Here is a 15,698-nt window from a genome sequence, read left to right on the forward strand (position 1 = left end):
AATCACCGCCCCCCACTTCCTCGGGGATTCGCGTTCTTTTTTTAATTCCGAGCAGACCTCTAATGCAGTCCACATGTTGTATGTGCTTGAGCCTAATGGGCTCAATCCACTTGATCAATGCGAGCAATAAACAGGAGTACTAAGTGTGTCATCCCGACGCTAATGAGAAAGTAATTGTGGGGCAGTTGGCTGCACCCATGGCACGCAAACTGGGGACACATTTTAACCTTTTAAGCATATTCGTTTATTCTTCCCATTATCTTCACATGTCTACAATACATAATGTGCATTGCAGTCACGAATAAAGTAGCTAACGGGAAATATACTATACGTATTTACAATTTTATTGTTGTGAGAGATCTTTGAAAGTAGAAAATATCACTCTGTTCACTCCCAAGTTTTACTCACCCTTATACCGGGTGGCCAAAATAAAACTGGTCCGGCGAGTTGGCCGTGTGTTTGGGCCGCGCGGCTGTGAGCTTGCATCCGGGAGATAGTGGGTTCGAATCCCACTGTCGGCAGCCTTGAAGATGGTTTTCCGTGGTTTCCATTTTCACACCAGGCAAATGCTGGGGTTATACCTTAATTAAGGCCACGGCCGCTTCCTTCCAACTCCAAGGCCTTTCCTATCCCATCGTCGCCATAAGACCTATCTGTGTCGGAGCGACGTAAAGCAACTAGCAAAAATACTGACCCGGAAAATATTAACAATAGGATTGACACGGGATTGACCCTTGTTAAAGAACATCACAGAAGATGCTGGAAATGGCCTCATCTAAAGAAATGAAAAAGAGAGGTTCCGAAAGACCTGACTCCACTTCACTCAGAAACCACCGACAGAACTCAAAATACGCAGGTTCGTCTGGACGCTTTAAAACGGGGCCTCTCAAACGCCCAAAATCTGACGCGTGCAAACTGAGGCGCAGAGTTCCTGTGCACAGTGCATCGGTCCCACTCGGCTCGGCTCGGACCAACGCTTCGTCTCTGGGCTACTCGGCTAAACTCGGCTCAACTCGGCTCGGATTTGGAGCGCTACGGAGCAAGTGAGGAAGAGGGAGACAGACGGAGAGAACGAGACAGGCGTGGGGAAAGAGAGAGACAGCGCTATTGCTCCAAATCGAGGAGTGGGGGTCTGCACTCTGGTCAGCCAAACGAAGGCGTCTTTTGCACCATGCACAGCTCAATGCACTGGTGCATGCACCCTGAGAGGCCCTGCTTTAAAGCATGCACAACAGTAAATTAGTAAGGATACAGATGCAGGTCCTTTTTGATATTTCGAATCGATCTCTTAATTCCCACTTGCACAGCTAAACGGCGTTGCGATTTCGTCGAACTTCGTCCCAGGCTTCTGGTGTTCGAGCTCTCTTCGGATAGCTACGGTTTTTATTCGCTTCAGATCTCGTTTCACGTCATTTTACAACTAAGTTTTGCATTTCAGACTTCCTGGAGGTTTTGAATCGGTGAAATCATGGGGATGTGAGGGTGTCCAATATTTTGTACTGAAATCGAGATTTTGCGATGCAGTTAAATTATTATACTGTAGCTCGTGATTGTGTGTTGCAAGTGGTACCGTTGCATTGTCTCACAGAAATCGATTATACGATTACCATTGGTCTCCATAAGTTCGCCCGCGCAACGGTTAGCACTATTAGCTACCGTCCTCGAGGGAGAGGGGGTTCGATTCCCGGTACTGACAAAAATTTCTTCTTTCTTAATCCGTTTACCCTCGAGGGTTGATTTTTTTCCCTCGGACTCAGCGAGGGATCCCACCTTTACCGCCTCAAGGGCAGTGACCTGGAGCGTGAGACTTTGGGTCGGGGGATATACCTGGGGAAGGAGGACCAGTACCTCGCCCAGGCGGCCACAGATGCTATGCTGAACAGGGGCCTTGTGGGGGGATGGGAAGATCGAAAGGGATCGATAAGGAAGAGGGAAGGAAGCGGCCGTGGCCTTAAGTTAACTTAGGTACTTTCTCGACATTTGCCTGGAGGAGAAGTGGAAAACCACTTCGAGGATGACTGAGGTGTGAATCGAGCCCATCTCTACTCAGTTGACCTCACGAAGCTCAGTGTACCCCATTCCAGCCCTCGTACCACTTTTCAAATTTCGTGGCAAATCCGGAAATCGAACCCGGGCCTCCGGGGGTGGTAACTAATCACGCTAACCACTACACCACAGAGGCGGACAGCAGGGTTGGTACGTGGTTAAATGGGTACATGAAAATCACCTCCATTGGAAGGGTGCCTGAAAAGGGCTGCATTACCTCAGGATGAGGACACTGATTTTAGCTTGCTCTGTAGATCAGTGGTAGAGTGTCGGTCTCCATATCCTAAGATAGCGGGTTCAAACCCGGCAGAGAAAGGCGAATTTTTGAAGGGCGGAAATTATGTCCATTCGACATTCCATGTCGTACGATGAAATGAAATGGCGAATGGCTTTTTAGTGCCGGGAGTGTCCGAGGACATGTTCGGCTCGCCAGGTACAGGTCTTTTGATTTGACGCCCGTTTACGACCTGCACGTCATGATAAGGATGAAATGATGATGAAGACAACACCCAGCCCCCGTGCCAGCGAAATTAACCAATGATGGTTAAAATTCCCCATCCGGCCGGGAATCGAACCCGGGATCCCTATGACCAAAGGCCAGCACGCTAACCATTTAGCCATGGAGCCGGACCATGTCGTACGATGCCGGCATGTAAAAGATCTCTGGTGATACATTTGGCGTTTACCAGACAAAAATTAATTAAAACTCAGCCATAGACGCCAAAGAAAGATTTGGTATACACTGCCGACTAGTAGGCCTAGAGTAAAAGGAAACGTGGAAATTGACGAGCAAGCAGCCAAATGGCGTCATATTAAAATGCTTGCAGCATTTAGCTGATGCATACGATTATTATTACCATAACTTGCATAACTCTGTGACCAGATCAGTTGGGAAAATTAAAATTATGCTAAATTTGCGAAATATTCTAATATATTCCGTAAATGCGTTCAGAAGGTTAGAAGTAAACATCACGAAATATGCAAAAGAACGTGCCTGAATATTCCGGGAGCTAAAGAAAGTGGAAATGCCTGCTCAGCGGGACGTACAGCACAGCAGTGCCGTCTCTATGGTCGATCAAGTCGGCTGTGGATGATGAGTCGGTAGATGCAGAGTGGGTTTCGGCTGGACCGTGGTCCGACAGCTCTGCACTCCGACCGGCCAACCGAGCAGAGGAGGAGTCGCCACGGCTCTACCGTGGCTCTATACCTCTGCATTCAGGAGACGGGACAGGGCTGGACCTCATGGCTGGCCCCAACCGTCGGCTGTCCTGAGAATGGTTTTCCGTAGTGTTCCATTCTCCTGCACTAAGGCGAATGCCGGGGCAGTTCCTGATATAGGTCACGGCCGCCAACCTTCTCACCTTCTCCGAACATCTCCTTCACCGAAACAAATCTCCCGGCATGAGAGACGGCGTCACCGTCTAAGAGGCCCACCCCCCACTTCAGGGTAGGAATTAAAACATTGTAGTAGTAGTAGTAGTAGTAGTAGTATGGATGATGATGCTGTCGCAGACCATCTCCAACCACCAGTAGTACACTGAGGATGTCAAGGCCTGAGTAGAGGAAATGCGTCGGGCGGCCGAATTTGGCCAATAATTCGAGCTATTTTATTTCTGTCAGAAAGACGAATTATGATACTTATGCATAATGCGTATCAACGTCCTACCCACGTCACTGTAAGAAATACTGCGACCTCCGAAATGTAGGTATCAAGAATGTAACCAGTAAAGTCCCTTATGGCTGCGTTGTCAGGCTGCAATGTCATCGTTTCTACAATACATTCGCCGATGGCTTCCAGTTTCATAAAAGGAAGGTCGAAAAATAATTTAAGAAATTTCCCGTCCTCTCCTTTTTGGCACAAATGACTTAATCTCGAAGTTTGAATTTTGCCGTACCAACTCTGCCAGAGATAAAATCGACAATGCTTTGTGTCTATGGTCTGTAACAAATTTTATTGCCTGATGAATTTCAGGTTCAACATCCACATATATAAGTGAGCAAAGCAATTGTAATAAACTGTTCCCACACTCACTCACACTGTGTGCAAACACTTCGGTATACGTGCGAGTAAATTTATTTGGAAGTAAGAAGAAAAATAGAGGAACGTTGATATTTTGATGCACTCCATGAACTGTGAATAACTGGTGGAACAGTTCGGGTGAACATTTAAAAGTGCGATCTAGATATAAAACTTGCATTTTACTTAACATATTCAGTTATAAAATACTGTTGGAACGATCATTAATTACTAAAAAGGCTTCTCCCCTATTTGACTTTATTGTTATACGGGTTGAAGAGTCGTGGAGGTTATTAAGCGAACTAGGTAACTTTGGTCGTATAGAATCTCTTGCATTGTGTAGGCCTATGTTTCTTATTAAGCTGGCATTATATTTCATTAAAGTATTACCGAGATGTAAGTTTACATGTAATAGTTTCGCAGGTCTACAGCTTTACGTCTTAATTGGTTGCGAATGTCGTCTCTGTTTACAGTTCATGTACATGGACTTTCATGTGAATGTTCTACTATATTCTATACTACTTCACTATCACTATTAATTTGAAAATGACACTTACATAATTTCGTTGTGCACGACCGCCTTCCTTTACCACTATTCAATGGCTCACGGAAAGTAAAATTGTATCGGTCAATGACATACAACTTGCGACACTTTTCACTTAACAGAGATTCCAAGTTCACTGGTGAGGATGACGAACACAGTACAAAAATGCATGCTCACCTTCAAACAGATAGCAAGCACAGTTCTGCCAACCTTTGTTCACCCTCAGACAGATTTCACTCAGTATAGATATCAAGAAACCCATATGAAATGAAGTGATACAGTGGCAGATTTCAAAATTTACCATCCAAAACAAATAGGAGGCAAGTTACGCTACCGTGAAAATGACCCAGGAGAAACCTTAGGAACTCAAAAAAACAAAACAACCTTTTCAGCAGGCAATTTACATCACCCCGTCACATTATAGGAAGAGCAAAATGGTTATTCTTAAAATATCTCCGTCAATATTAAGTCTATCGGAAACTTTTATATAATGAGAGTTGTAGGAATTGCAATTCCGATGATTACGCGATATACATATTGATCGTACGATGGACAATAAGGGGGATATTTACGATAATTCGGTATTTAGTCGAAGTTCCGACGGACTTAGTTTGACCTGAGAAATAGAGCCAATTTTGCTCAAGTTTGGAGAAGAAACTGTTCCATAATATAGGTTACACTCGGAAATCGACCTCATTCTATACCGATTTTGTTCATCTTTACCGTACTTCACACTACTTGACTGACACATGCTTCCGAAAAAATATGTTTCACATGCTGTGATTAATGTGCGAATTGAACCACGGAACTTGGCACAAATTCATTGAGAAAACATATATTCCATTGCAAATTGCCGTTCAAAGAACGGGTAAAATATGCTAGTTTATATTAAATATCCAATCCTTCAGTCATCGAAATGTTTTGCAGGAATGTCCAAGTGTTACGGGTCTTAATTGCTTGGACGTTATGAAAAATATTCACTTGGCCGAGCTTGATAGCTGCAGTTGCTTAAGTGCGGCCAGTATCCAGTAATCGGGAGATAGTGGGTTCGAGCCCCACTGTCGGCAGCTCTGAAGATGGTTTTCCGTGGTATCCCCTTTTCACACCAGGCAAATGCCGGGGCTGTACCTTAATTAAGGCCACGGCCTCTTCCTTCCAATTCCTAGGCCTTTCCTATCCCATCGTCGCCATAAGACATATCGGTGTCGGAGCGACGTAAAGAAAATAGCAAAAAAATAGCAAAAATATTCACTTGTTTACCTTCGAATACATGAATGTTGTAAGGATGGACCTTCCAATAATGCTGGTGACTAGAAATAGAAACTACCATCCCGTGAACACGTTGATCATCAACATTGTCAGTGGTAATGGGCAGTGGGGCAGGGGACCCTTGTTTAAAATGGACATACAACAGGGTTATGGAGAATGGGGGTGGTGACTCTAATTCTAAGTTGTAATACAACGGAATTATGGGCAATGGAGTCTTATTTTAATTGGTAATAAACGGGGCTGTGGAAGACTGAGTCTTGTTTTAAGTGGTAATAAACGGGGCTGTGGAAGACTGAGTCTTGTTTTAAGTGGTAATACAATGGGATTATGGACAACGGTGGCGCTGACTTTCATTTTAGGTGGTAATACTACAGAGTTATAGAAAATTGAGTCTTATTGTACGTGGTAATACTTCGGGGTCCCGGGTTCGATTCCTGGCAGGGTCGGGAATGTAATTGGTTAATTTCGCTGACCCGGGGCTCGGTGTATGTGTCGTCTTCATCATAATTTTATCCTCATCACGACGCGCAGCCTACGGGCGTCAAATCAAAAGACCTGTATCTGGCGAGCCGAACTTGTCCTCGGACACTCCCTGCACTAAAAGCCATAAGCCATTTAAACGGGGTTATGGACAATGGAGTGTTATTTTAAGTGGAAATAACGGGGATTTGGACCATAGTCTTATTTTAAGTGGTAATACAAGTTTTTAGACAATGGGGTTGGTAAGTTGTTTAAGTGGTAATGCAACAGGGTTATGGACAATTGAATCTTATTTTAAGTGGTAATACAACGGGGTTATGGACCAAGCAGTCTTCTTTTAAGTCGTAATACAACGGGGCGTCCGCCTCTGTGGTGTAATGGTTAGTGTCATTAGCTGCCACCCCAGTAGGCCCGGGTTCGATTCCCGGCTCTTCCACGAAATTTGAAAAGTGGTACGAGGGATGGAACGGGATCCACTCAGCCTCGGGAGGTCAACTGAGTAGAGGGGGATTCGATTCCCACCTCAGCTATCGTGGAAGTGGTTTTCCGTAGTTTCCCACTTTTCCTCCAGGCAAATTCTTGGACGGTACCTAACTTAAGGCCACGGTCGCTTCCCTCCCTCTTCCTTGCCTATCCCTTCCAACTTTTCCATCCCCCACAAGGCCCCTGTTCAGCATAGCAGGTGAGGCCACTTGGATGAGGTAGTGGTCCTCCACCCCAAGGTCTCACGCTCCAGGACACTGCCCTTGAGACGGTAGAGGTGGAACTCCTCGCTGAGTCCGAGGGAAAAACCAACCCTGGAAGTTAAACGGATAATGACATGAAAATACAACGGGGTTTTGGATAATGGAGATGAAGATTCTGGATTAAGTGATGAATCAAAGATGTTATGAGTGTCATAGCGGACAATATCAGTGAAAATCTCTGCATACTCTATCACCATGAATGAAGACAATTTAATTATAATTGATCTCCATGAGAAATTAAGTAAATCCACTTTGATGTCATATTAAGTACCGTACGTCTCAACTTTTAGAGGTATCCCGGATCTAAATGAATGCCTGTCTGAGTGCGGTCGTTAAGCAACAACACAATCAATTTGAGCGAGTAATCAGGCGGTAATAGCAGATTGTTGGTGATGGGTCTCTGTCCCCAGACGTCCCTGGGGGGCTGACCCTACTAGCGTGACGTAAGCCAGCCAGAACCTTGCATGCTAATTGTGGGACCAGCTGGAGGTTAGCGTGACACGACTTTCATCCACCACCAACCAACAGATTACAGTGTCATGCTGTCGGTAATCATAAAAAGAGAATTGCTTATAGCATCTTGAGTTATAGAATCCCTGCATTATCATGAACTTAACTGCGATGTAAATCAGTCCCTCATGGCTGGTCGTCTGAAGGGTGGAGACAAATGTTAAATTTCAGAAAACTAATAATAATAATAATAATAATAATAATAATAATAATAATAATAATAATAATAATAATAATAATAATAATGTGATTGGATTTACGCCCCACTAACTACTTTTTCGGTTTCTCGAAGATGACGAGGTGCCAGAATTTTCTCCCGCAGGAATTCTTTTACATGCCAGTAAATCTACCGACACGAGGCCGACGTATTTGAGCACCTTCAAGTACAACAGGGCTGAGCCGTGATAGAATCTGCCAAGTTGGGGTCGTAAGGCCAGCACCTCAACCGTCTGAGCTACTCAGCCCGGCTCAGAAAAATAAACGCCCTAATGTCTAAGGCTATCTTCACTGACATCTCAAAAATTACTGCATGCCCTTAAATCAATGGTTTATAAAAAATCCAGATGGCGCCCCGTTTCGCAAACGCTGCAGTTCTCATCCGTGCGTCGTCGAAAACCTTGAATGTGTTAACGTGACTTTAAACCACTAGAAAAAATAAAAAGTAAGAAATAAAATAGCATCCGATGTCTCTTAAACCCTGAAACTATCGCTGACAATGTGGTCAGAGTTGTTGTAATTTAATTTTGAAAGTTCTCTTCAGGTCCGCCTTTATGGTGTAGTGGTTGCGTGATTAGATGCCACCCCCGGAGGCCCGGGTTTGATTCCCGGATCTGCCACGAAATTTGAAGTAGTATGAGGGCTGGAACGGAGTCCACTCAGCTTCGGGAGGTCAACTGAGTAGAGGTGGGTTCGATTCTCACCTCAGCCATCCTCGAAGTGCTGGGATGGTACCTAACTTAAGGCCACGGCCGCTTCCTTCCCTCTTCCTTGTCTATCCCTTCCAATCTTCCTATACCCCTGCAAGGCCGCTGTTCAGCATAGCAAGTGAGGCCGCCTGGGTGAGGTACTGGTATTCTCCCCAGTTGTATCACCCGACCCAGAGTCTGAAGCTCCAGAACACTGCCCTTGAGGCGGTAGAGTTGGGATCCCTCGCTGAGTCCGAGGGAAAAACCGACCCTGGAGGGTAAACAGATTAAGAAGAAGAAGAAGAAGAAGAAGAAGAAGAAGAAGAAGAAGTTCTCTTCAGACTAACACTTTGGATTTAAAGCCGTAACTTGATTTTGATGTATTATTTATATTCTTGTTTCAGCCATACATCCTAGTTTTTGTAACAATTAGTTTCTATGTATTTCGATATCTTCTCGTTTATTCTACTTTTTTCTCAAATACATATTTCTGACAAATTATATATTTGTAATAACGGTAGGGGGACGACGACGATGACAACGGCTAGGATAAGGAAATAAGCGACTATGGCTTTTATTAATAGGTACAGCCCTGGCATTTCCCTCGTGTAAAAATGGGAAACCGGGGAAAACTATCTTCAGGGCTGCCGAAGACAAGCTCATGGTTATGCGGTTCTAACCGCACGGGCAACTCGCTCAAAATATAGGTCTACTAGGGCTACTATACGAAAGGAAAGTATCACTCCCATTTTTAGATGGCACTTCATATTTCTCAACAAAATGTAAAGTGCATAACATTATGTAAGTAGAGAGCGGTGATGTTTCCCACTTTTCTCAGACATTCTTAACTTTTCCCTACGATTCCTCAACTACGTCTCTTTTCCCCTCGTCTATGGGAAATTACCCGTAGTCTGGCAACATTGCTTGGCGACTACCCTGTCTGGAAATAATAAGCATCAATGTTTTCTCTCAGTACTGGATCTATAGGCCGGCCCCGTGGTGTCGGGGTAGCGTGCCTGCCTCTAACCCGCAGACCCTGGGTTCGATTCTCCGTCAGGTCAGGGGTTTTTACTTGGACCAGAGGACTGGTTTGAGTTCCACTTAGCCTTCCTGATAATAATTGAGGAGTTATCTGACGGTGAGATGGCAACCCCGGTCTAGAAAACTAAGAATAATGGTAGAGAGAATTGACCGTTCGTCACCTCATGATCTGCAGCCCTTCGGGCTGAGCAGCGATCGCTTGGTGGAAAGGCCGTCAGAACTCTAGTGCCATGGGAAATGGAAAAAGGACTGGATGTATAGGAAACAAATGAAAAGCAACACATCCTACATTTTTGGCAATTTTGGGTGCAGCAATTTACCATATTAAAAAACTTTCATTAACAATTTGCTTTACGTCGCACCATCTAACGGCGACGATGGGATAGGCAAGACCTTGGAGTTGGAAAGAAGCGGCCGTAACCTTAATTACGGTACAACCCCTGGTTTCCCAAGGAAAACCATATTCAGGGCTGCCAACAGTGGGGTATCTCCCGGATGCAAGCTCACAGCTGCGCAGCCCTAACCGCGTGGCCAACTCGCCCGGTAGACTTTCATTAACAAACACATACTAACGTTTACTACACCGAAAAATATTTGGTTAGCTGACATCTAGCGGCGAGATGGTGAACTCGATGAACCCGGTTTTAACATGGATATGTTTTTTGGACTGGGGGTCTATCTAGACTTAGCGTAGACAGAAAACCGTGGACAGAAAACCCGCACAGTGGTAACCATGGCAACCAGTGTTCGTCATCTGCCTATACTATACTAAGTTTCCGTCATCTTCCTCAGGTTACTATCGTGTGCCTAAACACTGCCTTATACAGCAGGTACAAAACGTCGTGTTTTGAACGAGTTCCCACTGTCTTTGATTGGCTGCTGGACACATCGACCTCGCTAAAGCGGACATTCTCGATTTTCGCAGCAGCATCTCCAATTCTTTTGATCGGCCGGGTTTTTCCACAACTCTAATACCAGCGCCCGCCGACCCAATCAAGCATATAGGCCGACTCCTCGTTGGATGTCAGCCTCCCTACGATCAACCACTATGACGACGACCACCACCACCACCACCATCACCACTACCTTTGCGATCCTGCTCTCACCTTCTCCTCCCTTTCCTTCACAACTGCTACGTCGTCCCATTCATCGCCGCTTCTATCCAACTCCCTTCCCGCGCTATCTCCTGTTGATCCACCTCGACTATTACGTATTCCTCCCCGCTATTTCACCCGCCCTTCTACGCCGTCTACATCTCCCCTGCCAACCACTACGTCACCACCACCGTCTGTCGTACCACCAGCAGCCGCTCATCAACTTTCATCACCGTCAGCAACATCAGCCACAAACGTAGTCTTCAGTTGCGTCGTCCGCGGCGTAAGCCCACTCATCCTGGCAACCGACATTCAAGAACAACTCCACCTTCAAGCCATACCCGTCAAGAGGGCGTTCCGTATCTACAACTCCACCGGCCCGACATACTTACACAGACTTCAGTTTCACAGCGCAGCAGCCGTCGCCCACCTGATCTCCAACGGAGCACTTCTCTACGGCCGTCATCACACAGTCGAACCCTCTCGCTCACCTCCCCGTCTTAGCCATCGCACCTCCACGTCTCGTCGCCATACCCGGCCAGATCATCCCCGCTTTCAACGTTCTTTCCATGTCCGTCCACCTACTTCCTCTGCTAATCTCTCCATTCCACCCCCGCCTACCGTCGCACATCTCCAACACTTCATAACTGTTCTTTACCATATCGCTTCAACACTTCACCACCTTACCTTTCCACGCAACTTCCTTCTCGACACTCCGGTGTAAACCTCGCAAGGCGAGTGGCTCCTCCATAATATTCACATCGCTTACCCATCTCCTATATCTACAAGCATCACATTATTCTATTCACTGCTCCTGGCCCGAGAGATCCGGTTACGATCTAGGGGGCCTGCCTCGCCCTCCGGGTGGGGAATGAAAACGTTTTCGTCGTCGCCGATTGGCTGCTGTCAGTAGATGCAGAGTAGATGCTCTGTACTCTGACCGGCCAACCGGGCAGAGGAAGGTTGGCTACGGCTCTACTGTGGCTCTACGCCTCTGCATTCGGGAGACGGGCATGGGGCACAGTGCCGGACTTCACGCCTGGTCCCACCCGTCGGCTGTCCTGAGAATGGTTTTCCGTCGTTTTCCATTCTCCTGCAATAAGGCGAATGCCGGGACAGTTCATAGTATAGGCCACGGCCGCCTACCCCCTCACCTTCTCCGCACATCTCCTTCACCGCAACAAATCTCCCGGCCTGAGAGACGGCGTAACCGTCTAAGATGTAGTAGATTGGCTGCTATTAGAACGCAAGCTGGCCGATGACCATCGATGTCAGGCCTCTTTAAACAATAAGCAAGCTCATTTCTTCGCGAAGAATACTTGGTCCGCGGATGCAGGACCGTTCTACACTCCGACTGGCCCACCGAGCAGAGGAGAGGTAGTCACCGCTCACCCGTGGCCCTACGCCTCTGTGTTCAGGAGACGATACGGGGCTGCTCCCCACCGTCGTATGTCCTGAGAATGGTTTTCCGTGGTTTTCCATTCTCCTGCACTAAGGTGAATGCCGGGACAGTTCCTAGTATAGGCCACGGCTGCCAACCCTCTCCCCTTCTTCGATACAAATCACCTGGCCTGGGAGACGGCGTCACCGTCTAGAACGCTCGCCTCCCCCTTCAGGGGAGGAATGAAAACATTTAGTATTATTAGTAGTAGCAGTAGTAGTAGTAGAATACTTAATTGAACACCTACACTCCTGTAGCCCAGCACAGATACTCGTACTACACGGAACAGCATAGAATTGTCGATATGAAACCGCTCTCTAACATTCCAAGCTGAAGAACATTAATCTCTTCCGTGTAGCGGAGTAAATTTTTATGATTAGAACTTCAGTTTCTTTCCTAACCTCGTGTATTTCGTAGGCAACGGACATATCCAAGAAGGTAAAATTTCTTTCAAGCCCATAGCAGAAGACACAGTGTACTGTAAACGCTATATCCCACCAGAAACATATCTGGACATATTTTATATTAATCCCTACAGTCCCTTGATTATTTGAAGTAAAGAAATGTAAATCTGCCTCCGTGGTATGGTTAGCGTGATTAGCTGCCACCCCCGGCTCTGCCACGAAAGTTGAAAAGTGGTACGAGGGCTCGAACAGGGTCAACTCAGCCTCGGGAGGTCAACTGAGTAGAGAGGGTTCGATTCCCACCTCAGCCATCCTCGAAGTGGTTTTCCGTGGTCTCCCACTTCTCCTACAGGCAAATGCCGTGATGGTACCCAACTTAGGGCCGCGGCCGCTTCCTTCCCTATTCCTTGTCTATCCCTTCCAATCTTCTCATCCTCCCACAAGGTCCCTGTTCAGTACAGCAGGTGAGACCGCCTGGGCGAGGTACTGGTTCTCCTCTCCAGTTGTATCCCCGACCCAACGTCGGTAATGGACATTTAACAGCAGAGCTGAACAAAAGTGTCTGGGGTTTAAAAATTGCATTTCTATGTTTTGACTTCTTGAGTTACCTATGGGTTTTCTTAACAAATTGTTACTCAGAAGTTCGAGTCTTCGCTACTAGATGTCATGAAAACTTAGTACAAGTGGTAAGAAAATTAATGATAGTTGTAATTGCTTCTTTCTCAAAATACATTTTTCTTAATAGGAACAGTCAATAATTCATATCTTCTGAAGTATTGCATCTTGTACCGGGCGGTACACCTCCGCTCCGCTAATTCAAACATTGCGTCAGTTGGAACTCCTCTACTGGAGGAAACCTGAACTTTAACAACCATGTTAATTCTAAAGGGTATCAGAAGATGTCGCTATCTGTAAATTTTGAAGAGTTCTGAACTGTGTCTTTTTCGATTTATTTTTGTTTTCTCTGTAGTGAGAAGTGTGAACATTCTCTTCTAGATGGCACTACTGAAGAAATACAACGGTGCACCCTAGTGCGAAGTGAAAGAATGAAGAATTTTAGTATGCATAAGTTTGTTCTTTGTTAAATTTCTTTTAGTCATTGTTTAGGTTGGCTGTATAACCCTTCTCTTTCCGCCAGTTTTGAATTCGACCAATGTTTAATTTTTGTAATTAATTTTCCACTAATCCTAGATGTCTTCTTCAGTTTTGACTTGTAATCTTTTGGCCGTCCAATAAAATGCTTGTGGGCGGGTGTTATCATTCATGAAAGGTCTCGAATGTTCCGCGAGGGTATATAAACTGCTGATTTTCGGGTCTCTGCGCCACATCTGTACCATCTATCATTGTGTAAATTATGTAGCAGGGGGCGGGAAGCGCCTCTTTCTTCGGGCAGCGGTTCATCAATAAGGTAATGGCCTTTTAATTACTTCTTTTCTTGCTAGCTCAGCAGTTTAACTCTCGGGGCAGGTTCGAAACCTTTTACCATGTAACTTTCCTCTAAAATGTAAAAGACACTTGGTATCAATTCTATCTCTTTAAACTACAAATTGGGATAGAGAGTGCCTAACCCTCTCGAGCTCCCTTTCATATTGTTTTTGAGGTGACTACGTTTTCTCAACCATTTTTCTTCGTTTCGTAATGTAATAAGTTTTCCTATCGTGTCACCTCTTTAGTATGGGATTAGCCCTTGCATATGCGGCCTAGTGCCAAGTAGGTTTTAAAAAGGTGTATTAGGAGTGCAAGTTACCCCTCCACTCAAATTGGTATTTTGGGGCTATGTAATTGAATTGTTTCTTTATTGAATAGGCTTCTGTAGGTAGGGTATCATTACCCCTGTTATTGTGTGCTTCGAGGTCAGCTTGAAGGTGGAGTTTGGTGTGGCCTTTGATAGGCTTGAACTTTGAGAGCGGGTTGCTCTTTCTTAAATCGGTTTCTGTGTGCCTCGAGCAGGCTTGACTGAGTAATAGGGAGCGAATGCTCCTGGGCATGATTGGGGTTTTCTGCCCCTTTGTTAAACCTTGTGTATAAGTAAAGTTGGGCTAATTGCTCAAGAATTGTGTGTCGGGGTCTCGGAGCCCAAATTTTGTAACTACCGTAATTGTACATTCTTGGTTTGTTGCTAGGCTACTGTGTACCTGTTATATTTGTTATTTCTTGATCTTAAAAAGAAAATATAACCTTGTTAAATTTTAAATTAACTTTAATTTCGTATATTGAGACCTATTCATCCCAGCACCTTCTTTCACTTCTGCTGATCCACCAAATCACGGTAACACATCTAAAAGCATCATTGCCAATTTTATTATTACAAAAAACTCAAAAATGAAAAATCCGACTTTAGGTCCCATTCCATGCTCCGGGTCACATGTAATTCACTTTCAAAAAATGTATGTCCATTACGTGATATATTCAAGTATTTTACTTATATATCTCTATCTAGTTATCTACCTTACTTATAACTTCGGAAAAATCAAGAAAACTTTTAAATCTTCGAATTACGTGCTAGATAGCATCAATCACATACGCTTCTAATTATTTTCCCAGTGGTATAAATGTATATATATACTGAGTGGCCAAAAGTCATGAAATGACACTCAATGTGACGTTAATAACGAGGCACTGGTTCTCCTCTCCAGTTGTATCCCCGAGCCAAAGTCGGTAATGGACATTTAACAGCAGAGCTGTGAGCCCTCAAAACGACAGTAGTACGGCTAGGTATCGACTCTTCAAGGTGTTGGAATCATTCTGGAGGGATCTGGACCCACGCACCTTGCTCTGCTAGCCACAATATTGGTCTTGTGTTGTTGGTGCGGGATTCATGGAGCGTACTCCAGCATCAACAACATCCCACAAATGCTCGATTGGATTAAGATCGGGGGATCTGGGGGGCCAATCCATGGTCGTAACTTCACTGGAGTGCTCCTCCAATCACCTTCGTGCCACCACGGAGCGGTGACATGGCTCATTGTCCTGTTGAAACATTGCATCTCCATCAGGGTACTCTAGGGCCAGAAATGGATGCAGATGGTCAGAAGGAATGCCCACATAACGTGCACCTGTCATCGCTCCCTGCAACCATGAGAACGCCGCCCCAACCAGAACTGAGTCACCTCCCGCCTGGACACAACCTTGTTGGCACGCAGGATCCATAGCTTCATGGGGCATACGCCACACTCTCACGCGCCCATCAGCTCGATACAA

This window comes from Anabrus simplex, chromosome 7 (assembly GCF_040414725.1).
Source record: "Anabrus simplex isolate iqAnaSimp1 chromosome 7, ASM4041472v1, whole genome shotgun sequence".
NCBI lineage: Eukaryota > Metazoa > Arthropoda > Insecta > Orthoptera > Tettigoniidae > Anabrus > Anabrus simplex.